Here is a 26,387-nt window from a genome sequence, read left to right as displayed (position 1 = left end):
CAAAAACCAACAATAATAATGACAACAACAAAACCAAAAAAGAGAACACTAGTGACTATTTATGAGCACGAGATACGTTCCATATTTCAAATGAGCTTCTATTCTAATTCTGTGTCCCTAGATGCAATACCACTCAGCCTTGAGAATGACCAGGTTAAGGGGCTGTGGTATCACTTACGATTGAATGTAACCCACAGTTGACCTAGGAAAGTTTCTCAAAGCATGTCCTCAAGAATACTAGCTGTGTCAAACATCCCTAAAAATGGGTTATGTGGTCTTTTGATTTGCGAAAGTGCTATATCCCAAACTCTTGAAACTTTGCAGTGATAATAATACATTCATGTCTCCAAGAAGTCCTGTAAAATACTGGACTTTGTTTAATTGGAAACTTTCCAAATTTTTTTGATCCTGAAGCCTTTAATGTCTTCCATAATTTTATTTATTATTTGCTTTGCATAACACTTATTGGCATCCCACAGTACCACTGTTCCCTGATCACAGTTTGGGCCAATTTGCTGCAGTAAGACTGGGCTTGCGGTCAGGTCCCTAGGGTTTTAGCTTCACCTCTTTCACCAAATAGTGTGAACTTGGTATATCATTCATAATTCTGTTTTAATTTCTACATTTCTTAAACAGAATTAGTGTTATCCTCTGAGCTCCTAATGAGATCATTAATGTGAAGACGACTTAAATAATATAGTGCTTTATATATGCAAAGAATCAGCCTTGGACAAATATTTCAAAAAGACCCACCTTTTTATCAGAGTCCTGACTCTTCTCCTTGCACTTCCCACAAGCCCGGGTTTTTGGGCCTGTGTCAGAATAGGATGAACTGACAAATATGCTTGACCTGAACTCATCTTCATGGCTGAGCGGTAAACATGGAACCCTCCTCTCTTTGATGTTTCACAGCCAGCTGGGCTCTGGCTTGAAAAAGTAAAACTAATCACTGCAGGCTGTTGGTGCAGCAGTAATAGTATTTTGGTCTTCTAGATGTGCCTGGATGAATGGGACTACTGAGGTGAAGGGAGACTTGAGGGACCATACATCTACCATAGGTGGGGCAGAGACAGAGCCTGAATTCTCATTTCCCATAGTAAATGCACCAGGGCCATGCAATGAAGATTAGGGGAGGTCCCAAGACCCTCGCCCACCCTCCTCAGCTTATTCTACACATGCGGAAATTGAGCTCTTGGAAGAATTCCCTTGCTGTGAGTCCACAGAAAGTTGGTGACGTGGTAGAACTAGCAGTCTGGATTTCTCCCTTGCAGCAGACTTCTTGTTCTAGCCACTTCCTTTCCCTGTTCACTGTGCATGAGGATAGCTTGTAACAAGATTTCCTACTTCTGAAAGATTTATTTGAATATACTTGTAGTGGATCAGGAATTTTCCACAAGTTGAAATGACCTATATGTCATTTTGCCGATAAACACAAAATGAAACAAAAAAACTGTAATCTACTGTGGAATTGGGAATACTGTCTCCAAGGCATCTGTGGAAACCAGTTCTTTGGGAGTGGGGCTTGGTTAAGAGTCTACGGGAGTCTACGGAGCAGTTAGAGGGTCTAGAATGAAGGAAGGAGGAAGGCGAGAGAAGGGAAATAATTCAGGGTGATGGGATTCTCTGGCAATGTGCAGAGCCCTGGGGAGATAGATGTGCTGTTGATGAAGTTTGTGAAATGGTAAGATGTGAGCTGTCTCTACACATCAGTGAGTTCTGACTGGCATGGAGTGCATAGTAAGACAATCCATGACCTTAGAGATTTAGCTTCAAGCCCTGGATTTTTTGGCAGCCAGATTCAGCTTTCCCAAATAAGATTTTGTAGGTGATCTCTGTTAAAGCCAGAGAGAAAAGCAACAGCAGTTCTGTAACTGTTGATAGGGAGGCTTTGTGCTTCGGTCTTTCTCCTTCTATCTGCATCTCCCCAAGTGGATATAAAAGGAAGCCTGGCTGGGCAAGGTGGCTCATGCCTGTAATCCCAGCACTTTGGGAGGCCAAGGAGGGCGGATCACAAGGTCAGGAGATCGAGACTATCCCGGTTAACACGGTGAAACCGTCTCAACTAAAAACACAAAAAATTAGCCTAGCCTGGTGGCATGCCCCTGCAGTCCCAGCTACTCGGGAGGTTGAAGCAGAATTGCTTGAACCCGGGAGGCGGAGATTGCAGTGAGCCAAGATCGCACCACTGCATTTCAGCCTGGGCGATAGAGCAACACTCTGTCTCAAAAAAAAAAAAAAAAAAAAAGGTGTGAATGTGTGCTTTGAAAGGGAACATGTATCTTTTTATGAATAATGTCACCTAATTCTTAAGCTACTTGGGGATTATCTGATCAATTTGTGCATTCAGGACTAAGTCCTTTATAAGGGTGGTGGTAAATTTGCTTTCAGATGTATTCCATTGAGGATATAATTAGCCTTTGATAATGAATGGAAAAATCCATTCAAAATAAAGATATCACTCAGAAGGGTTCCAACATATGGCCTGAACTTCACATACTTAAATTAATCTACCTCAACCTGCATTTCTAAGGTCTTCCTCTCCCTCTCTTCCCTCTTCACTTTTGGCTATAGTCATGTGACTTTTCAAATATACACAAAGATATTACCAAATATGTTCCCAGACATGTAGAGGCAGCATGTTGTAGTAATTAAGACTACGAACTCTGGACCTAGGCTCTTGGATTCAAAGCCCAGCTTTGACAATTACTGTTCCTTTGGGCAAGTTACTATTTCTGTGCCTCAATTTATCTGCAAAATAAAGATGGCATTAATAGTATTTATCTCACAGGGATGTTGTTAGGATAAAATGAAGTAATATTTATACAACTCTTGGAACATTGCCTCATAGATGGTAAGTCCTGTGGGCATATTAAACAAAATGCCTCTATTTCTTTGCATGTGCTTTTCCTTCTGCTCAGAATGCTTATCTACCACTTCTTTAGCCCTCACTGTACTCCCAACACTTTTTAAACAGCTCTACGGAGGTATCATTGACACACAGTAAACTGCACATATTTAAAGTTTTGACATATGTACACATTCATGAACACATCACTCACAAAAGGTTTCTCATGTCCCTTATACTTCTTTTCTCCCTCTGTGTCCTCCCACTTGGCAATCACTGATCTGCTTTCTGTCACTGTAGACTTCTTTGAATTATCTGGATTTTTATATAAATGCAATCATACAATATGTAGTCTTTGGTGTCACTCTTTTCACTTAGCATAAACTTTTTGAGTTTCATCCATGTTGTATGTATCAGTAATTAGTTCTTTTTTATTGCTGAATAATATTCCATTCTATGGATACACTACAATTTGCTTATTCAATTACCTGTTGATAGATATTGGGACTTTATCTATTTTGTTACAGTTGTTTTCCTAGTGCCTCAAACAGTGCCTGACATGTAGTAAGTACTCAATAAATAGTACTTTAAAATAAGTGAATTAAAGAATTCCTTCTGGTGTGCTTCACCTTGTCCTTAAAACAATTATTGTTGCTATGAACAATATGCAGCCATTACAAACCATGCCTTCAAAGAATACTGTATCATACGTAAGAACACAAATTGTTGCTGATAATAGGTCAGGTGAAAAAGACAAAGCCCCAGAGCATATAAAGGCCTAGAATGCATGGAGCAGTCTATTATATATATATATAAAATAAACATAAGTAATCTCTTTGACTTTATTTTTACTACTTCCCATAGTTTCCACATTTTTGACAATGAAAGATTAAACTTTTTTTTTTTTCAAAAATACAATTATATTTTTAAGAACAATCTGGCTGGGTCCAGTGGCTGATGCCTATAATGCCTGTAATGCCAGCAATTTGGGAGGTCAAGGCGGGAGGACTGTTTGAGCCCAGGAGTTCAAGACCAGCCTAGGCAACATGGTGAAACCCCGTCTCTGCAAAAAAATACAAATACTATCCAGGTGTGGTGTCCCATGCCTGTAGTCCCCTTTATCCTGCACAGGTGTTTCTCCCAATACATCTCTAGCACACCCAATTTCTCTCTCTTCTCTTTTTTTAAATTTTTTTGAGACAGGGTCTCAGTCTGTTGCCCAGGCTGGAGTGCAGTGGTACAATCATGGCTCACTGCAGCCTTGATCTCCTGGGCTGAAGTGATTCTCCCATCTTAGCCTCTTGAGTAGCTGGAATGACAGGCATGCACCACCACACCCAGCTAACTGTGTGTGTGTTTTGTTTTTATAGAGACAGGGTTTTGCTATGTCGCCCAGGTTAGTCTTCAAATCCTAGGCTCATGTGTTCCTCCCACCTCGGCCTCCCATTGTGCTGGGATTACAGGTGTGAGCCACTGAGCCCAGCTGCACGTTCAATTTCTAGTTTCATCTTGGTGTCTGCTTCTTGGAGCCAGACTGAGACACTGAATATTAAGTGCCTAGTAGAGTGCCTAAGAAAAAGTAGAAACTCAATACATTTTGTTTTTAAAAGATTATTTCTCTTATTTACTCAAGATCTTTAACGTGTATCTCATCTATAGCTGTTGTCACACTTCACAGATAGTTGAAGGTTTTCTGATTTTAGAAATTGTGATAAAATATGTGCAACATAAAATTTGTGATTTTAACCATTTTTAAGTGTACAACTCAGTGGCATTAGTTACATTCACAAAGTTGTAAAACCATCACCATGATCTGTTTCCAAAGCTTTTTCATCACCCCAAATACTCTATTACTAAGCAATAACTCTTCCCCCCTCTTCCAGTCCCTGGTAACCTTCATTATACTTCCTGTCTGAGTTGTTTTATTACTTATTTCCCATGGTTAACTGAACTCAAAGGCAGCACTTTTGTCCTAGTTGTCTTTGTATTTTAGGTTGTGTACTAAATCTTAATGGAAATGAAATGAAAAATACAAACAGGGATGTACACTACTCAAGTGATGAATGCACCAGATCGTTTAACTTGATTGTAATTTTTATTGAAGTTACTATCTCTCAATATTTTTGCTTCATAGTAAAACTTGTAAAGAAAAAAGGGGGTTTCTATGCATGCAGTTTAAGTTATATCTATCTTTTTTCCCTTGTGACCCCTTTCTCTCCTCTACTGCATTTTCTAAAGATCACCACACATGATCATTTAAGCAGAACGCAGGTTGTAGGTCAACAGATGATTTTGTAACAAGGGGCAAAGGAAAAAATGCAAAGCTTCCCCTTTCTCAACATTAGTTAGCATGGGAAAGTTAACATGATGTGCTTCAGAGGGTTCATTAGAGGGGGCTTTCCTTTATGCGGCATTTGACTTTGTTTCTACTCAAATAAAATGAACTGGCAAAGTATTTGAGCAGAAATGTATATGCCTTTCTGAATAAAAGGAGCCTGGAGGTTGCCGTTTCACCTTGTTGACTGTTTCGTTTGCTGTGCAGAAGCTTTTTAGTTTGATGTGGTCTCACGTGTTCATTGCTTATGTTGCTTGTGTTTTGGGGGTCTTATCTAAAAATATCGCTGCCAATGTCAAGGAAGGCTTTCGCTGTGTTTTCTTCTAGGAGTATTACGGTTTTAGGTCTTTAATCCATTTTGAGTTATTTTTTGCATATAATGTGAGATAAAAGCCCAGTTTCATTCTTTGCATGAGGGTATCTAGTTTTCCCAAAACCATTTATTAAAGAGATTGTTCTGTTCCCATCATGTATTCTTGGCACCCTTATCAAAGACTAGTTGACTGTACATGTGTGGGTTTCTGGGCTTTTTATTCTGTTCCACTGATCTATGTGTCTGCTATTACAATGAAATCAGTATCTCCAAGAGATACTTGAGCCTCCATGTTCATTGCAACATTATTCATAATAGCCAAAATATGGACACAACCTAAGTATCTGTCAATGGATGAATGAATAAAGAAAACGTGGTATGTAAATACAATGAGGCCAGGTGTGGTGGCTCACTCATGTAATCCCAACACTTTGGGAGGTCGAGGCAGGCAGATCATATGAGGCCAGGAGTTCGAGACCAGCCTGGCCAACATGGCGAAACCCTGTCTCTACTAAAAATGCAAAAATTAGCCAGGCATGGTGGCGGGCACCTGTAATCCCAGCTACTCGGGAGGCTAAGGCACAAGAATTGCTTGAACCTGAGAGGCAGAGGTTGCAGTCAGCCGAGATTGCACCACTGCAGTCCAGCCTGGGTGACAGAGTGAGACTTTGTGTCAATAAACAAATAAATAAAATAAAAACAATGAAATACTATTTGATCATAAAAAAGAAGAAAATCCTGCCATTCATATGGGAAACATTATAAGTGAAATAAACTAGACACAAACAGTTACTGTATGATCTGAAAGAAACCAAAATATCTCACAACAAAATATTATGCATCTCTATTGCTCACCATATAAGAAAATTAACTCAAGATGGATTAATAGCTTGACCCGGTGCAGTGGCTCATGCCTGTAATCTTAGCACTTTGGGAGGCCAAGGTAGCCGGATCGCTTGAGCCCATGAGTTCAAGGCCAGCCTGGGAAACATGGCAAAATCCTGTCTCTACTAAAAATACAAAAGCTGAGGTGGGAGGATCACCTGAGCTTGGGAAGGTCGAGGCTACAGTGAATGTGATTGTGCCATTGCACTCCAGCCTGGGCAACAGAGTGAGACCCTGTCTCAAAAATAACAAACAAAGATGGATTAAAAGCTTAAATCTAAGGCCTGAAACCATACAAATTCTAGAAGAAAACCTAGGCAAAATTATTCTGGACACTGGCCTAGGCAAAGAATTTATGACTAAGACCCCAAAAGCAAATGCAACAAAAACAAATAGGACCTAATTAAACAAAAAAGCTTCTGCACAGCAAAAGAAAAAATTATCAGATTAAACAGAGAAGCTACAGAATGGGAGAAAATATTTGCAAATCATGCATCCTGCAAAGGAACGATATCCAGAATCTACAAGGAACTCAAAGAAATCAGCAAGAAAAAGCAAATAATCCATTAAAAAGTGGGCAAATGACACAAATAGATATTTATCAAAAGACGATATACAAATGACAAACAAACATCAAAAAATGCTCGGCCAGGTACAGTGGCTCCCACCTGTAATCCTAGCACTTCGGGAGGCCGTGGTGGGTGGATCACCTGAGGTCAGGAGTTCAAGACCAGCCTGGTCAACATGGTGAAACCCTGACTCTACTAAAATACAAAAATTAGCTGGGCATGATGGCGGGTGCCTGTAATCCCAGCTACTTGGGAGGCTGAGACAGGAGAATCTCTTGAACCCGGGAGACGGTGGTTGCAGTGAGCCGAGATAGTGCCTCTGTACTCCAGCCTGGGCGGCTGAGCGAGACTCTGTTTCAAAAAAAGAAAAGAAAAACTGCTCAACATCAGTAATCATCAAGGAAACACAAATCGAAACCACAGTGAGATACCACCTTACCCCAGCCAGAATGGACATTATTAAAAACTCAAAAAAACTATAGATGTTGGCATGGATGTGGTAGAAAGGGAATGCTTATGCACTGCTGGTGGGAATGTAAATTAGCACAACCTCTAATGGAAAAAGGTATGGAGAGTTCTCAAAGAACTAAAAGATCTACCATTCAATCCAGCAATCCCACTACTGAGTATCTTTCCAAAGGGAAAAAAGTCACTATATAAAAAAGACACCTGCACACATATGTTTTTTGCAGCACAATTCACAATTGCAAAGGAATGAAATCAGCCTAAGTGCCCATCAACCAATGAGTGGAAAAAGAATATGTGATATATATATGTATATATACTTGAGTGGAAGCGGAGACCATTATTCTAAGAGAGGTTAACTAAGGAATGGAAAACAAAATTCTCAATTATATGTAGAAGCTAAGCTACGGGTATGCAAAGGCATACAGGTATAAAGGACATTGGAGACTCAGAAGGGAGGTAGGAGGAGGATGAGGAATGAAAAACTACAAATTGGATACAATGTACACTACTCAAGTGATGAATGCACTAAAATCCCAGACTACCACCATGCAATTCATCCATTTAGCTGAAAACCACTTGTACCCCTAAAGGTACTGAAATTTAAAAAAAATTAATATATGTACTTTGACATATTTTGAGGTGGCTGTTCAGAGGGCCTGCCGACAGAGGTGGCCTGCAAAACTATCTTGTGTGAAGGCGATTTGCAACTGTAGAGGGAGTAAAGTGAAGTAAACAACAGATGGCTATCAGGTATTCTTTGAAACACCACCCCACTTTCTGCCCCTAGATCTAGGAAGGATCACCTGGGAGTCTGACACTTTAAAGGCCCTGTAGAAACATTTATCACAGGCTCCCATCTCTTCTCTCTGAGGGCCTATTCCTGTAAGATTTCATCTGCATAACAAGACCACCTTTACTAGCCAGGCCTCCTCTTCTCTCAGTTCCATAACCTGTCTTGCCACCATAACCCATTTTGCTATAATCCAAGCCCTCATTCTTGCTGTAACCTCAAGATGGTATAAAAGTGTCAACCCTCTGGCCATTTCTTTGAGTTTTTATAATTTGTATGACTTCCATACACATGTGCACACAATAAAATCTGTATGCCTGTTTTTCCTGATAATCTATTATCAGTTTGTTTTATAAACTCAAATGATTGAAACTTCAGGGGAAAAATTTAAACTTTCCTACATTCTCACTTATATGTGGAATCTAAAAAAAGTCAAGCTCATAGAAGCAGGGTAGTATGCCAGGGGCTGGGAGGTGAGGAAAATGGGGAGATGTTGGTCAAAGGGTACAAACTTTCGGTTATAAAATGAGTAAGTTCTGGTGATCTAACATACAGCATGGTGATCATAGTTAATAACACATTCTTGTTTACTTGAAATCTGCTAAAAGTAGATCTTAAGTGTCCTCACCACACACACACACACACACACACAAATGATAACTAGATATGGCGACGGACGTGTTAATTTGTGATAAACACTTGACCGTGTATGCCTATATCAAATCATCACATTGTAAAGCTTGAATATATAAGATTTTTGTTTGTCAATTACACCTCAATGAACTAGAAGAAAAAGTAAAAGGATCCTGGATCACTTCAAAATATAAGCATGGCCATGATTGTGTGAGAAAATCAATAATGCAGCTAGGTACATGTTTGAGTTTAGAGTCTGTGCACAGGTTGGGTCTCCAGGCCTAATGAAGGTATCCTAGAGCAAGTAGTGGGAAACATCCCCATGTTGAGCCTGCTTGGAGTTGGGTGGGTTGGAGTCAACTGTGTGGATGACATACCACAAACTCCGGCTTGATTTGGAGACACATCTCTGACAAGGTAATGATTTAGAATAGGGTTCCTCAACCTTGGCACCATTGCCAGAGCATTCTTTGTGATGGGAGCTATCCTGTGCATTGTACAATGTTTATAGCAGCATCCTTATCCTCTACCCACTAGATGCCGGTATCACTCCACTTGCCCACCCTTACGCCGCCTCCCCAAGTGGTGACAACCGAAAATGTCTAGGCATTGTAAAACGATGTCCTGGGGGCGGGGCGGGGGGGGGGGGGCAAAATAGCACCTGGTTGAGAACCATTGATTTAGATGAGAATGACCATGAATAAATTTCGCCATTGTATTATGCCTGTATTTCTGCATTTTAAAAGTGGAGATACTATTTTTCCAGGTGTTTCTTCTAAAGATTTTGTTTGGATTTCTGCATCAGAAAAAGGAAATGAAAAGAATGCCTTTAAGAATCTCCTATTCTCTCACATCCTTCCTTCTTCTTACTCATGCTTACTAGTTTTTTTTCCCTCTTCCTACTGAGAAATAAGTAATGTTTTATTGAATTGGTTTAGGTTTGCAGTTTCTATTTTCCTGCTTCACTAAGTATTTATCAATAGATACACACTTTGCCACAACAATAAACAAAAAATACTTTCTGACAGGTGATTTATACTAGGCTGGACTTCATTTTACAAAGCATTCCAAGGGGGCTGGGTGCGGTGGCTCACGCGTGTAATCCCAGCACTTTGGGAGGCTGAGGTGGGCAGATTACCTGAGGTCAGGAGTTCAAGACCAGCCTGTCCAACATGATGAAACCCCGTCTCAACCAAAAACACAAAAAATCAGCTGGGTGTGGTGATGGGTGCCTGTAATCCCAGCTACTTGGGAGGCTGAGGCAGGAGAATCGCTTGAACCCAGGAGGCAGAGGTTGCAGTGAGCCGAGATCGCACTACTGCACTTCAGCCTGGGTATGACAGAGCGAGACTCCGTCAAAAAAAACAAAACAAAACAAACCCCCTCCCCCCAAAAAAACCCAAAGCATTCCAAGGGATTTCATTTTATGAAGCATCACGAAGACTTCATTTTCTGAGCATCAGGAAAGTTTTAAAGGTATGTTAAGTCCTCTTCAAGCAAAGGACTGTTGGGCTGAAGTCCCAGGCCTTCTGGTTCCGTGAGGACTTTCTGTGGCTTGGAGGAAAAGCGGAAACTCTCTCTCTCTGGGCATTCTCTCTGCCTAAGCCCATCAGGGAGCTACATAAGCTTAATTAATGTTTGTAAAACATTTTTGAGATGAAAAACACCATTAGCTCAAACCACTGCTATGAAAAGTATTGTTTTCGAAACTGCATCCACACATTAGCTGTCTTAACTAGTCCTGAGGGAGACAGAAAGAACCAAAAGTACCAAATGGTGACAGAGATGATGGAGGCCCCAGTGGGACTCCTGGCTCCAAGGAGGAGCAGTGCTGGATGGATTCATTCCTATGTGTGCTGTATGTGTCCTGCTTTCCAGAGCAGCCTCCAGCAACTGATTATTTACGTGGGTAAATAATGAAAAATGTTGTTTTATGCCCCGGATGTTGCTGAAACAAGAAATCAACACAGGCTCATATCCAGGGTGAGAACCAGGAGACAGAATTGGCTAGCTGGTGAGTGTGCATCTGCTAAGAGATTTAGACAGTAAAGGATGACTGGTCAGAGGCCATAAAGCCCAGGAAATGTCCTAAACACAGGACTGCTGAGCACAAAGCCTTTGTGTCGTATAGAAAAGAATCCCCTCTGGGCACAGACCTTTCCCAGAGCCATGGTGAGACAGCCAGGTGGGAAGGGCTCCCTGGCAGAGCCTCTGACCTACCTGCACACTGGAAGGAGTGTGGGGTGGAGCCACAGAAGTTCCAGCTTTTGCAGGGGAGAGGAGCCTTGCCCCTCCTCTTCCTTGGTGGTACCTGGGAAGCCCACGGGCAGGAAGCACACTCTCCTGCTTCGCTAGGTGTCTCTCCTTTTCTTCCTTTTCACCCAATAAAACCCTGCCCTACTCACCCTTCAAATCATCTGCAAGCCTAAATTTTTGTGGCAGTATGACAAGGACCCTGTCTTCAGCTGAACTAAGGAAAAGTCCCCAAACAATGGGAAGAAAGGCAGGGAGTAGACATCCATGTTCCTGGCGTGGATTGTGGAGGGGTACCATGGTTCTGACCAGATGTGTATCAGGAGCTTAGAATTCATAAGCAGAGAGGTAAAGCAGAGCTGAATTGAGGAGGTGTCCCTTCCTTTGAGCTGGCATGGTTTGGTGAGCAGGGTGTGACCTGGAATTCGGCCCTTGATCTAGCTTCTACAGCCTGGCATCCTGGTGTGGTGCATAACCTGTGCGGCCAAGTGCTGGGGCCTTAGAAGACCAAGCCTAGCAGGATAGAGTTGCACTTCTGAGCTGCATCTCTTTAAATTGCCACAGAAAGAATCTGGAAGCTGCTGGAATACCTACTACCAAGGTCCTCCACCAGATTTCTGGCGTCTTGCCCTTCCCTCCCTCTTCAGTTAGTTAGTCCCAAATCGCTACTCCCTTGTCTGGAGACTTGTCCCAACTACCTTTAAACTGTATAGTCCTTCACTAACGTCACTGATGACAAGAGGAGAGCTTGATAAAACTCATAAAGCCTTGCATTTATTTATGAGTCTGTTATAAAGTTCTAAAATTCAGCACTTTATCTTTCAATACTTTAGGGGAAAAAGTTATAAATACGTCTGCTTCTGAGAACTTTAAGCTTCATGTTAAGCTTGAAGTCATGTAATAATTTATCATTCATTCCAGTGTTGGTAAAAAACATACTTTTCCATAGAGTCCTGGTGTCTGTGGCTTTATTAGAGGAGCCACAGTATTTTTAAATATGAGAGCTTCATCAGAGAGTGATTTGCTGGCCTATGGGTTTGAATACATTTGGCACAGACAAGTGAGTGAGGTCACTTTGCTGTCTTTTAAAGACTGTCCATTGCATTTCAAAGGAAACCCAAGCTCCTCCTCACAACAGGCAGGGCCTTAAAAACCTAGCTTTTGCCTCCCCTTGGGCCACTTTCATCCCTGCACACTGCCCTTCACCCACACTGCCTCTCTCTGTCCTCTGGACATGTTGCTTCCCCTTGCTGTTCTTACAATGCTTACCCCTTCACTCTTCATCCGACTGGCTCCTTCTTTTCATTCATTCCTTCCTCCCCTCAGAGAGAACTGCCCTGACCACCCAAATGAAAGAAGTCCTTTTCCCAAATTACTGTCACCTTACTTTCGGGTATTTATTTTTAATTTAAATAAATTCAAATTTCTATTTTTTCATCTTCAGTGTCCAGCTGGAAAGGATATTTTTATAGCACTTATTACTCTGTAGTTAATATATGTCTTCACCTCTATATTCTCTATTATGTCCAGGGTGACTATGTAATGTATTATCCAAACTGAGACACCCTTGAGAGTGAGAGCTATTAATAATTATAATGAGACAACGAAATAAGGTGAGACTCTCCCAGGGACACAAGAATGTATGGATCATTGGAGCTGAACCCATTAGAGAATGTAATCTTCCTCAGGGCATGAACTTTGTGTGGCTTCTTCACTGTTGATCATCAAAGCAGGGAACTGTACCTACTACCTATAGGTACTTACTGTTAAATGAACAAATGACTTCTATATGCATAGATTTACACGTTTAAATTTTCCTTGTCATTTTTGCATTTTTCCATATATTTAATATGAGTGTATATATTTACAATGTCATTTTAAGGGAAAGAAATCAGAAAATTATATGAACCTTATGTTCCCTAGATGATATGTATAAATGTGGGTAATGACTGATAACAGGGAAAAATAAAGTGTTTATATATTTTAGAGATGGTATAATGGTTGGTTTTTTCTTTTTCAATTTGTTTTATCCCTGTGACATTATATGTAAAATTTTCAAAAATTAAAAGGCAAAAATGGAAAAATCAAAGAATGTTTTCTTTAACATATCTGACCCTAAGCTACATCTCTAGCTCTGACTTGCCTCTGTTTTATGAATTCCAAGCTCCTCAAACATATCTAGCCAGAACCATGGTACCCCTGCCATAATCCATGCCAGTAAAATATATGTCCACTCCCCTGCCTTTCTACCCATGGCTTAGTTCCAATAGAGGTTACATGTGAACATCTGATGGTGGAACCTAAATCATGCTCACACAGGAAGTCTAAGGAATGAAGCTGATAGCTTTCTTTCCATCGCACACTGAAAGAAAGAATGGTCGTTGAATGAGCCAATCCATAAAGAAGCATTCATTTACTTCGACACATATTGAGTGCCTACTATGTGGATGGCCCAGAGGTGAGAGCAACTTGTTGAAAGTTTTTTAAACCCTCATTTCTTTAACCTTCTTTTTCCATAATTATCTTAATCTATTATTACAGGTCAACCCCTTTAACTTCTCTTTTCCAGCAGAATTATACTATATGGGTCTTGGTCTGACATATTTTCAATGGTGTTGAAATACAAAGCAGTGATTCCACACCCAGATGAATAATAGTTGTGAAATGGATCCTAGAAGAATGGTAAAATCAGAGGAGAATGGAAGGTCATGGGTTTCCCACTTGGCTGAATTAAAATTCAGACTAGGCTGCTTCCCTTCCCCTTTGTTGGAGACATTTATAGCTGGGGGTTTAAGACTGAGACCCAGGCTTCCTTAAAGAAAGTTTTACTTTGAATTTCAACAAAAAAGCAAAGTGCATGATGGGGAGTCTGACCAATTGGATATATATTTCCTGAAATGTATTGATTTAAAGAAGCTCTTGAACACTTGTTTTATTGCTTTTCAATTGGTCTCAGGTTTTCAATAAAGAAAATAGAGGCCGGGCGTGGTGGCTCACGCCTGTAATCCCAGCACTTTGGGAGGCTGAGGCGGGTGGATCATGAGGTCAGGAGATTGAGACCATCCTGGTCAACATGGTGAAAACCCTTCTCTACTAAAATACAAAAACTTAATTGGGCATGGTGGCACGTGCCTGTAGTCCCAGCTACTCAGGAGGCTGAGGCAGGGGAATTGCTTGAACCCAGGAGGTGGAGGTTGCAGTGAGCCGAGATGGCGACACTGCACTCCAGCATGGCAACAGAACAAGACTCCATCTCAAAAAAAAAAAAAAAAAAAAAAGAAAGTAGGATAGTGGAAAGAGTACTCGTCACTGCAACTTGTGACCGTGATTAACCTCTCTGCATGCAGGCTCTCATTCACGCTGGTGTTGCACTAGCTGATCATCAAGTTCTTATCCAGCTCTTATTTGCTATGTTCAATGGTGTAATTTAAATAAGTTAATAACCAAATTAATAACTGAATAAGAGCTATTCGAGTCCCTCATTAATCTACACTGAGTTTCACATATTTTTTCTAACATATCACCTAGTATCTATTTATATCAGAAGGGTGACAGTACAAATGTTTTTATCCATAGTATGCACACCAGTATTCCTCTTCCTTGGCTCCTTTAACCCTCTAACTGATGACTGTATCTACAGCCTAGTTTTCTTTAGGAAAAACCACATTTTACGTAATGTATGTCTATATTGGTAACTCTTAGATGTTAAAATATTTAATAAACATGAGCTTAAGACTCCGAGTACAAATGTCATTGCATAGAAATCAAACAGAAAGAAATGGATATAATCAAACATGACTGTGGGCCGGGCACAGTGGCTCATGCCTGTAATCCCAGAACTCTGGGAGGCTGATGAGGATGAATTGCTTGAGCCTAGGAGTTCAAGGCCAGCCTGAGCAATGTGATGAAACTCTGTCTCTACAAAAAATACAACAATTAGCTGGGTATAGTGGTGTACACTTGTGGTCCCAGCCACTCAGGAAGCTGAGGTGAGATGATTGCTTGAGCCTAGGGGGTCGAGGCTGCAGTGAGCCATGATTGAGTCACTGCACTCCAGCCTGGGTGACAGAGCGAGACCCTGTCTCAAAAAAAAAAAAAAAAGGACTGAATAGTATGTAATATTAATGTTAGAATTAATTTAATAAAATATAGAGTTGACAAAAAATTCCATTTTTCTTTCATTCCCATGGACACCAACATTGATAGAGACACCATCATCTCTTGGCTGGGTATCTGCAAAGCCTACGGTCAATAAATGTTAGGAACACCATTATCCCTTTCCAGAATACCTAAATAAATCTGAGGATAAAAAACAGAATTGTGGATACATAATTTCTTGTTAGGATGGCTGCAAAACCACATGGTCAATACTGAAGCTAGTGAAACACTATCTATATCCCGGAAAATTGCAAAAATTCATGGTCAGTACCATGGTTAGGGCCACTATCATCTCTTAACTGGACACATGCAATATCGCATGGTAACTAATGTTGTTAAGGACACGTCGCTCTTTACCTGGACAACTAAAATATCCTAAGACCACTAACATGGTAAGGGACAGAACAACTTTTATCTGGATACATGCAAAATTCAGAGGTCAGCACTGTATATACAGACACCATCATCTTCTAATTAGATACTTGCAAAAACCTCATGGTTGCTAATGTATTAGATAAACACCATCTCTAACTTGATCACCTAAAAGGGCCAAAATAAACATCACAGTAGGGGCACATCATTCCTTGCCTAACTGCAAAATCCCGTGGTCATGATCTTGATTAGGGACACCATCAACTCTTATCTGGATGCCTGCGCATTTCCGAGGAAAACACCTTAGTTACAGGCATCTTCATAGCTTAACAGGATATCTGCAAAATTTCCCTGGTCGCTATGGTGGTTAGTCAACATAACTTACAAGAATACTAGCAAACAAATTTGGTCACTATGTTGGCTTAAGAACACGTGTATTGCTTACCTGGATATCAGCTTTGGTACTAACATCATCTTGTATTTGGATGCAAGCAAAATCTTGCCTTCAGTACCATAGGGAGGCTTTCAATAATCTTTTAATTGGAATTTACAAAAACCCAAAGAGACAACAGTGCTTAAGGACAAACCTATAACCTGGACACCTGAAAATTCTATGGGCACTATAAACTTAAAAAAAAAACATAAAATCTACCTAGATACTAGCAAGTATCTAGGATCAACACTGTAGTTAGAGACACCAGTAACTCTTGAGTGGACATCTGCAAAAACAGCAATCAAGAGATGATGGATCAACTAACAATAATATTTCATTTGTGATTTTGCTGGAATCAGTTAAGAGATGATATGGGCCTTAACCACAGTAGAGAAAGCACCATCATCTCTTAATCGAATCTTTAAAAAAATCATGATAAAAATTGTGTTAAGAATGCATGTACTATACGAACACCTGCAAAATTCTATGGTTACTTGATAATTATGGGGCCCTTCAAATCTACCTGGAAACATTCAGGTGTTCCAGGTCGACAACCTAGTTAGAGGCATATTCTCGTCTTGACAAGATAACTGCAAAAAAAAGTCATGGTCAATATATAGGTGTTGGACAAAATTGTAACTTACTTGGATACCTGAATATATTGTAGTCACTACTAAGGTTAAACACATACCTAAACTCAAACAGAAAGGCTTATTGCTTCAGAGTGTTTATGGGGACGCTATCATTTCTTACTTGAATACCTGCAAAAAACCTCTGATAACACAAATGTTAGGGATACCATGTATACTCACCAAGATATCTGAAGATCCCATGATCTGTAGGATGCTTAAGGCCCACATAATCACTTGTCTACAAGCAAAGCCCCCATTAACGGTCATTATGAAGTTCAACATGATCTTCTGGCTGGAACCTGAAAAACGCATTGTGACAAATGTGATACAGACACACCTTTTCAACTTGGACAATTGCAAATAATCTTATTCACTTCCATCATTGCAGGATACATCTCTACCTGGAAACTTGCTGTAATACGAGGTCTATACCATGGTTAAAGACACCATCGTTTTCTGACTGCACACCTTTAAAAATACCATGGAAATACTGTGATGCAGAACATATGAAAATTACCTGGATGCCTGCAACTCATAAAACACCCACAGTGTAAAAAATAAATTTTCTCTAAAACACAGAACAATAGGGTAACATGGTTACTAGAATTGTTTTTTAAAAAATAACATGGTAAACAAGTTTAGGCAAACAAACATCACTTATCTAGATATGTAAAGACCAGATGATCTGTGATGTTAAAGTGCACATCATCACTAACCTGGATACCAAAACAGCTCCTGATAATGACCATTGTTAGGTTTGTTATAATCTCTTGACAGGAACCTGAAAAACACATTATGATATATATACACACACGTATAAAGGGATATAATGTGTTCTATCTATAGCGATGCTTGCAAATAACTTTATATGTATACACACACACACACACACATATAAAGGGATACAATGTGTTCTATCTATAGGGATGCTTACAAATAACTTTGGTCACTTCCATCACTATGAAAACATCAACTCTACCTGGATACTTGTAGTAATACAAGGTCAAGACCATTGTTGGATAAGACAACATTTGTTTTAGGCCACCTGTAAAAATCCCATGGTTACTATTGTGACTAGTAATTATAATTACCTGGTATGTCCAATTCCTTATCACTCAAAGAGTTAAACAAATGTTTTCTTAAAATATAAAAAGGGCAAATTCATGGTTTTGAGAATTGGTAAAGACTCTATAATTTCCTATCTGAATATTTAAAAAGAAATCATGGTAACATCAAGTGTTAGGGACACAACCATCAATTATACCTATATGAAGATCAGATAACCTGTGCTCTGGTTTAGGTCTCTCCATCATCATTTACCTCAAAACCAGCAATATCACATATTAATTACCATAGATAGGCTCACCATGATCTCTGGACATACCCTGGAAAACACGTTGTGGGAAATGGGTTTGGTACTAGTCTAATTCTACTTGTAGAACTACAAATTCCCTTGGTCTCTTGAATCTTTTGGGGCCCATAAACACTAGATAAGGGCAGAACTACAAAGTCAAACTATAGAAAGAGGCACCGTCCACTCTTTGACAGATACCTCCAAAAATCCCATGGCCAATAATGTGGTGATGAGCAATATGATAAAATACCAAGATACCTGTATATATGTCTATCAGTACAAGTGTTATATACACATTATCTCAAAAGAAAAATACATTAAAAACTCATGGTTCCTGTTACTATTAGGGATACTTTGATTTTTAAACTGCATACACGCCATAAACAAGGTTTATATAACGGTCCTGAAAACACCATTCATTACTTACATAACTGAAAAGACGAAGGCATCTAATGAACTAGAGTCACACCACCTCATGCCTGTATACTACCAAACAACTTTTGGGAAGCCTGAAAAAGACAAACACAGTAACACTGTGTTAGAGGGACCATACTCACTTACCTAAAAATCTGAACAACAGGTGGTCTGTAGTGTGGTAAGACCCAATTTATCACTGACCTGGTTACTACCAAGAACCCATAAATGACCATTGTTAGGTTCACTATGATTTCATGACTACTGGTACCTGAAGAAACATATTCAACAAGGAATATGTTTAATGAAACACGCTGTTTTACCTGCAAAAAAGGAGGGGGCACCTGCAACTTGTATCAGTCATTTTCCTCATTAGAGGAACCACCAACACTACCTTGATCTTAGTAGAACTTTGAGATCAACACCAATGTTAGAGAAACCATTATCGCTTGACTTAGAAATCTCATTGGTCATATTATAATGTGGAAAAGTAGGATAACTCACCTGGATACCGGCATAGCCCTCCTTAGAGACTAATGTTAAACACACATTATATATTTTTTATTTTTTTAAGAGACAGGGTTTTGTCCTGTCACCCAAGTTGGAGTGCAGTGGTGTGATCACAGCTCACTGCAGCCTCGACCTCCTGGGCTCAAGTGATCTTCCTGCGTCAGCCTCCAGAGTAGCTCATACTATAGGCACATGCAACTATGCCCAGCTTGGTTAGGTACTACACATTATATCTAGATTCTAAAATAATAAGGGCTAATGCTTACTAGCCTTGGTGGGGAAAACATTTCTTAACTGAATGCCTGCAAAAAAACCATGGTAACACAAAAGGTAGAGGCACCATCCACACTTAATTATACATCTGATGATTAGATTGTTTTCTGAGTGCTTGCTTAAGGCCTACATCATTACTTACCTGGATGCAAGCAAAGTCTCGTTCTTGATCATGATGAGATTTACCATGACTTCTTGACAGGATCCTAAAAACACATTATGACAAATATGTGTAGACACAGCTTTTTTTCTAGAACCCTGCAATTAAGCTTACTCACTACCACCATTGCAAGAACCATCAAGTATACCTGAAATCTTGCAGTACTCCAAGGTCTATAGCACTGTTAGAGATACCATTTTCTCTTTACTACTTACCTGCAAACAAACCCACAATTGCTACTATGACATGCAACTCCATGGTTAATTCCTTGGATAGCAAATAGCTTAACAATCACAAAGTTAAACATACATTTTCTCTAAAATATAAAACAGCAGGATAACATGGTTGCTACAGTTGGTAAAGACTATCATTTCTTACCTGAGTACCTACGGAAAAAATCACATGCTAAAAAAGTTTAGGTAAATGTATACCACTTACTTAGATATATGAAGATCTGGCCGGGCGCAGTGGTGCACACCTGTAATTACAGTACTTTGGGAGACCAAGGTGGGTGGATTGCTTGAGGCCAGGAGTTCGAGACCAGCTTGGCCAACGTGCCAAAATCCCATCTCTAAAAATACAAAAATTAGCAGGACGTGGTGGTGCACACCTGTAATCCCAGCTATTCAGGATGCAGAGGCACGAGAATCGCTTGAACATGGGAGGTGGAGGCTGCAGTGAGCCGAGATTACCCCACTGCATTCCAGCCTGGGCGACAAAGCAAGACTCTGTCAAAAAAAAAAAAAAAAAAAAAAGATATATGAAGATCTGATGGTCTATGATGTGGTTAAAGAACACATCATCACTTGCCTGCATAACAGAAATGTCTGCCGTACCAACCATTGTTAGGTTTATCAGGGTCTCACTACAGAAACCTGAAATACACATTGTGAAATATGTGCTAAAGGACACAAACATTTCCACCAAGACGACATCTGAAAATAACCTTGGTCACTCCATCATTACGGAACACATAACTCTACCTGGATACTTGTAATAATGCAAGATCAATACCACTGTGATCTACAGATATGTAGGTTTTCCCAATTTTTGTGTTGCCATATTTTGTTCAGGTATTTAGTTAAGGAATTATATTTTCCCAACCAATGCTGGTAAGCATTAGTCATTATTTTTAGAGTTTAGTTATAATGTGTTTAGTCTTATAGTGAGGGAGGGATATGCAGGTATGCAGAAAAACAGCAGATAAACTTAGCCACTTCCACAATTATGGGACATATCAAATCTATCTGCACAATTTCAGTGATACAGGGTCAAAATCTATGCAGAAATCCATTATTTCTTGACTGGACACTGGGAGAAATCCTATTGGCAGAACAGGGGTGGGGAACACAGTGATAGATACCTGGTTGGTTACCTGCAATCCCTCAACACTCTCAGGGTTCCGCATATACTTTTGGTGAAACAGAAAATGGGAAAACTCGGCCTATCTGGGATTGGTAAGGACTCAATCATTTCTCTCCCGAATACCTGGGAAAGAAATCACGATGGGAAGACATGTAGGGATACATCATTACTGAACTAGGTCTCTATGACAGTTCCACGCTGCAGGCTGTGGCACTTACCTCACCCAGCAATGCCCACATTACCTAGGATTGAAAGGCCTGCTGTGATGCCCTGACACACATCTGAAAGACATATTGTGGTTGATCCACAACCTGTGCTACAAGGACAATCACAAATACTCTTGTTCACTGGCATCATTTCACGACTCATCAAAGTTACCTGGATAACACAAGAACTCTGAGGCTACAGCCTACAAGGGATACCTGCAGAAACACCACAGTCCACATCGGCGTGACAGACAATATGATCAACTACCTGGGCATTGGCATATCTGTCTATTGTGTGGAGTGTGAAATTTGCAAAAAACAAACAAACAAACAAACAAAAGCCTTACCTCTGAATAAGCAAACAGTAAAATCTCATGCTTACTGGCATTGGGAATCACTACTTATTTTTTCCCAATGACACATATGCCAAACACAAGGTTACTCTACCAGACTCAAAACCACCATTAATTTTACCTACATGCAGGAAACACAGAATGTCTTTCATGAGATAATGTCACAACATCTCTTACCTCTCTACAGGAAGAGAACTTTACGGGACCCCTGCAGGAAACCATGGGAAAAACACTGTGTCAAGGAGAGCGTCCTCTTTGTCCAGGAAATCTGAAGTTTCAGGTGGTCTATATTGGCACAGGACTCATGTGATCAATTACCTGGTTACAATCCAGGGCCCCTGAATGGTCATTCTCAGGCCGGCCTTGATTTCATGTCTAGCAGCAGCAGAAGAAATGCATCTGACAGGTATTTTCCGGGATGCCACTTGGTGTACCTGAAAGATGAAAAAGACACGCACTACACAGCCTGGTCACTGCCGTCATCTGGGAACCGTCGACCTTACCTAGATCCCGGCAGAACTCCAACTTCCACCCCACTGCTGGCACCATTACTGACTCCAGACTGAGGATGTGTCAGAACTATCATTCCATCCTGTGATCTGGTAGAGTAGGATAATTTACCTGGACACCCACATCTCCCTCAGTCAACATGGACTCAGGTTCAAGGCACATTTCCTAAAGTTGAACACAGCAAGGACTAATGCTTACCAGTCTTGGTTGGCAAAGCATCATTTCTTAACTGAATAACTGCAGAAAATAAAGAATAGAAAATGAGCTGAGGAAACCATGGCAGGACAGGGACAAGAGCCGGAAAGTCATCTGTATTTATCAGTGTATGGGAAGATTGGATAGTCCATGGCCTGCTTAGGCCCATGCCGTCACCCACCTAAATACAGGCACAGTCCTCTGCTCAAGCACAAAGAGGTTTCCTGTGACCTTTCCAAGGGAACCTAAAACCACATATGTGACCAATGTGTCTATGGACACAGTCATCATTGTGGAAGCCAAAATTGTACCTGGATGTTTGCAAGCCCTCCAAGGTCTAGGCCATTGTAGGACATGCCATTTTCTCTGGCCCGCTTCTCTGCAAATCCACCGCGGTTACTCCTGTGATGCACAGTGCCATGTGAATTCCCTGGCACGTGTCAATCAATCAGCACTCACAGGGTACATACCTCATACGTTCTCTCCTGGACTGAAAACAACAGGATCACATGGCAAGGAGAATGGGGAGCTACTACCCTTTCTTACCGGAATACCCATAAACCCATCACATGGTAAACCGTTCAGGGAAAGGAACCTCACTGACCTAATACGTTAAGATCAAATGGTCTGTGGTGAGTTTACAGCACACACCATCACTTACCCAGATAGCAGACATGTCCCCTGATCATGTCTCTGGTTAGTCAGGATTTCCTCCCAGGAACCTGGAAAGCATACACTGAGATATATGCCTCAGAAACACATAAACTGTTCTACCAGGACACCTACAAATCACGCTGCTTACATCCATCACTGAAAGACTCTTACCTGTATGCTGACAGTGTCCCCAAGCTCAGGGCCATGATCCCAGAAGACAGCATTTCTCTCTACAGGACACCTGCAAAATGTCCATGGTCACTGCTGTGGCTGGGAAAGCCGGATCATTACCTGGTATTTGTTGTCCCACTGCACTCACAGGTTAGTCACATGCAGAGGGAAAACTCACGGTTTAGTACGCCAGGGAGTCTTACCATTTTTTCCTAGGACAACTGAAGCGAAATCTTGGGAACAACAGGAAGGATGGACCCATCATCACTTTCCTAGACAGCTGAACCTCACGTGGCCCATGCGTTGCTTTTAGCCCTCATCAGTGCTGACCTCCAGACCTGTTACCATATTCATTGTGATGTCATGGTAGGGGGCTGAAATAGGCACGAAGATATATATGTAGAAGGACACGGGGTTTTCCACCAGGACTCCAGCAAAGAACCTTGAGTTCTTCCAGCTTTATGGGACACACCACTAGACCTGGATACTTGCAGTAATCCTACGTTGACCCTGACAGCTGAAAACCACCATTTCACAACTGGACACCTCCACAAATCCTAGGGGCAGCAGTGGGGGTGGGAAATACAGTGATAAATACCTGGTTACCTGCAATCCCTCAACACTCACAGGGTCAGCATACACTTTCAGTGAAAGAGAAAATTAGAAAACCCAGCCTATCTGAGACTGGTTAGGACTCAATCACTTCTCACCTGATACCTGGGAAAAAGTCACGGCAGGAAGACGTGTAGGGACACGTCATCAGTGAACTAGTCTCTGTGACGCTGTAGTTTAGGCCCGCATCAGCACTTACCTCCGCCAATAATGTCCCATGTTACCTAGTTTTGATAGGCTTATTATGATATGTTAATGTAAATCTGAAATATATATTGTGAATAGTGTGACTGGTACACATATCATTCTACCTATATACCTCCAATCTTTTCTGGTCACTTTTATTATTTTTGTATTCATCAAATGTACCTCGATACTTGTAGAAATTAGAGGAAAACTCCTTTTAAGAATCCTTGTACTTTCTTGATTAGATCCCTGCATAATTCCTGTTGTTAATTTCATGATGTTGCACAATACGGTTAATCTAGATGTCTGTGGATTTGTGTAGCCCTGTAAGTGTTCATTACTCATTATCTGTCAAGACATGCAATAAATTCTCTTGATTATTTGTATTACTAGAGGCGTATTTATTTTTAACTGCATAAATGTGAAAAACAAGTTTAAGTTAATATTGTGTAAAACATTAATAAAGTTGATATCCGAAAATACCAAGGTGTTTTACATGTTAATACAACCTTACCTGGTCTCTATAAACTAGCCCAAAAACCTGAATGGATTACCTACAAAATACACAGTAGCTTAAGCATCAGGGATCCCTTTTACATACCTAGAAAATCCAATGCTCTGCATTGTGTAATTACCCCCATTACAGGAAGCAAACAGTTATCACTACCTGTTTACAAGCAATGTTTCATTACTGAGCATTATGTGACTCACCTCATAGTTTTGACAAGAACCTGAAAAATCATATAAGACAAATGTGCTTCAGGTCACAACTTGTTCTCCCCCGGCACTTGCCTACAACCTTGTAATGCTTCCATTATTTTGGAATACACATCAACTCTACCTAGACACTTGCTTTAATTCAAGGTCAACACATCTTTGTTAGAGACACCATCATGGGTGGTGATAACTGCACAGCTGATAATATCCCATGGTTGCTACTCTGATGGGGAGCTACAAGATATTTTCAAGGACACATGGAAATCATTGACCACTCACCTGGTTAAATGTAAATTTTCTGTGAAATACAAACTCTGTGATAACATGCCTGCTAGAATTAACAAAATACTATCATGTTTTGCCTGAATACGTACCAAAAATCAAATGGTAAAACTTACCTAGATATAAAAAAATCAGATGATTCATGATGGGTTAGGGTGTGCATCATCACTTACTTAGACCAGAAATGTCTTTACTGACATCCACTTTTAGTTTCGTAACAATTACTTCACAGGAACCTGAAACACAATGTGAATATGTGTTGAAGGATGTAATGCTTTCCAGAAGGACACTTGCAAATAACCTTGCAGAGTTCCATCCGTATGAGACAAATCAACTCTACCTGGACATTTGCAGTATTGCAAGGACAACACTGTTGTCATATCAAACCATCATTTCTTGAGAGGAAACCTATAAAATCACGTGGTTTCCACTGTAGTGAAAATCACCATGATCATTGCCTGGATACATGCAATCCCTCAAACTCAGAGGGTTTGCCATACATTTTCCCTAATACATGAAAAGCAAAGACTCATGGTTTCTAGAATTGATACAGGTTCTATGATTTCTTTCCTGAACCCCTGCAAAAAAATCATGGAAAGGGCGATAAAGAGGTGCTTGGGGCACTGTCATCACTTACCTATGCACATGATGATCAGATGTGCTGTGCTGTGCTTTTGTCCCACACCAGCTTTGCCTTGATGCCAGCAATGTCCCACCTTTTACAAACTCCTTGATTACCTTTCACAGACTCACTATGATGCCTTGACTTGGATCAGAAAAACACATTGTGGAAAATGCATTTGATATTGTGGAAAATGCGTTTGGTAAATATCTTCAGATACTTGGACACCTGCAAAGTCCTTTGGTCACTTGTATCATTTCAGGACCCATCGATGCTACCTGGATGCCTGCTCAATTCCAACTTGAAACCAAGGTAAGAAACTCCTTCATCTCTTGAAGGCATACCTGCAAAATGACCAATAACCTGGTGATAGATAAGACTATAAATTACCTGGATACCTGCATATTCATCTGTTGCTCTGAGTGATGAATATGCGTTATCTCTAAATAAGAATACAGGAGAATCTTATGTTTACTAGTATTGTTAAGAACTAATTCTCTAACTACACACATGCCAAAAACAATGTTAATATATGTGTCTTAAGGATATCATTAACTGCTCAGATATCTGAAATTCAGAAGGTCTCTCATGAGTCAATGTCCTATCATCACTTACCTGGATACCAGCAACGTCTCCGGTTAACAAACATATTTAGGTCCTTTGCGATCTCTGGACAGGCATCTGAAAAGCATAATTTGAGATACATGTCGAAAAACACAACCTTTTTATCAGGATGCCTGAAAATAACCTTGATCACTGCCATCATGCAGAAACCATCAACTCTATCTGAATATCTGAAGTACTCCAAGGAAGTGCCATTGTCAGATAAGAACATCGTTTCCTGACTACACTCTTAAAATTCCCATGAATTCTACTGGAGGAGGACTACCACGATAGTTATCTAGATATGTGCAGTTCTTCATCACTAAAAGGGTTGAGCATACATTCTCTACAGAAGAAAAAAGTGAAAATTCATGGTTCCTCCAATTGTTAAGGGTTATCTCGTGCTTAGCAGAATAGTTGTGATAAACACATAGTCAAAAAAATGTGACACCATCATCACCTATATACATGAAGATCAGATGGCCTAAGATCAGATGGCCTGTGCTGTGGTTTA

The 26,387-nt window shown here is 40.4% G+C and overlaps 1 long non-coding RNA gene across 1 annotated transcript; it reads right to left on the bottom strand.

The window, feature by feature from the left end:
- Positions 1 to 5,006: 5,006 nt before the first annotated feature.
- Positions 5,007 to 25,595, bottom strand: LOC106995161 (uncharacterized). Its single transcript, XR_013412720.1, has 8 exons — positions 22,852 to 25,595; positions 21,640 to 22,748; positions 19,836 to 21,529; positions 19,380 to 19,443; positions 18,468 to 18,549; positions 17,403 to 17,467; positions 16,867 to 16,985; positions 5,007 to 7,298 (listed from the first exon to the last, which is right to left on the bottom strand). It is a non-coding gene; the product is annotated as an uncharacterized LOC106995161 (long non-coding RNA).
- Between the last annotated feature and the right edge of the window lie 792 nt (positions 25,596 to 26,387).

The sequence above is a fragment of the Macaca mulatta genome, chromosome X, assembly GCF_049350105.2.
Source record: "Macaca mulatta isolate MMU2019108-1 chromosome X, T2T-MMU8v2.0, whole genome shotgun sequence".
Classification (NCBI taxonomy): domain Eukaryota; kingdom Metazoa; phylum Chordata; class Mammalia; order Primates; family Cercopithecidae; genus Macaca; species Macaca mulatta.
Note: the sequence above shows the minus strand (reverse complement) of the source record. Positions and strands in the feature narration are given on the sequence as shown.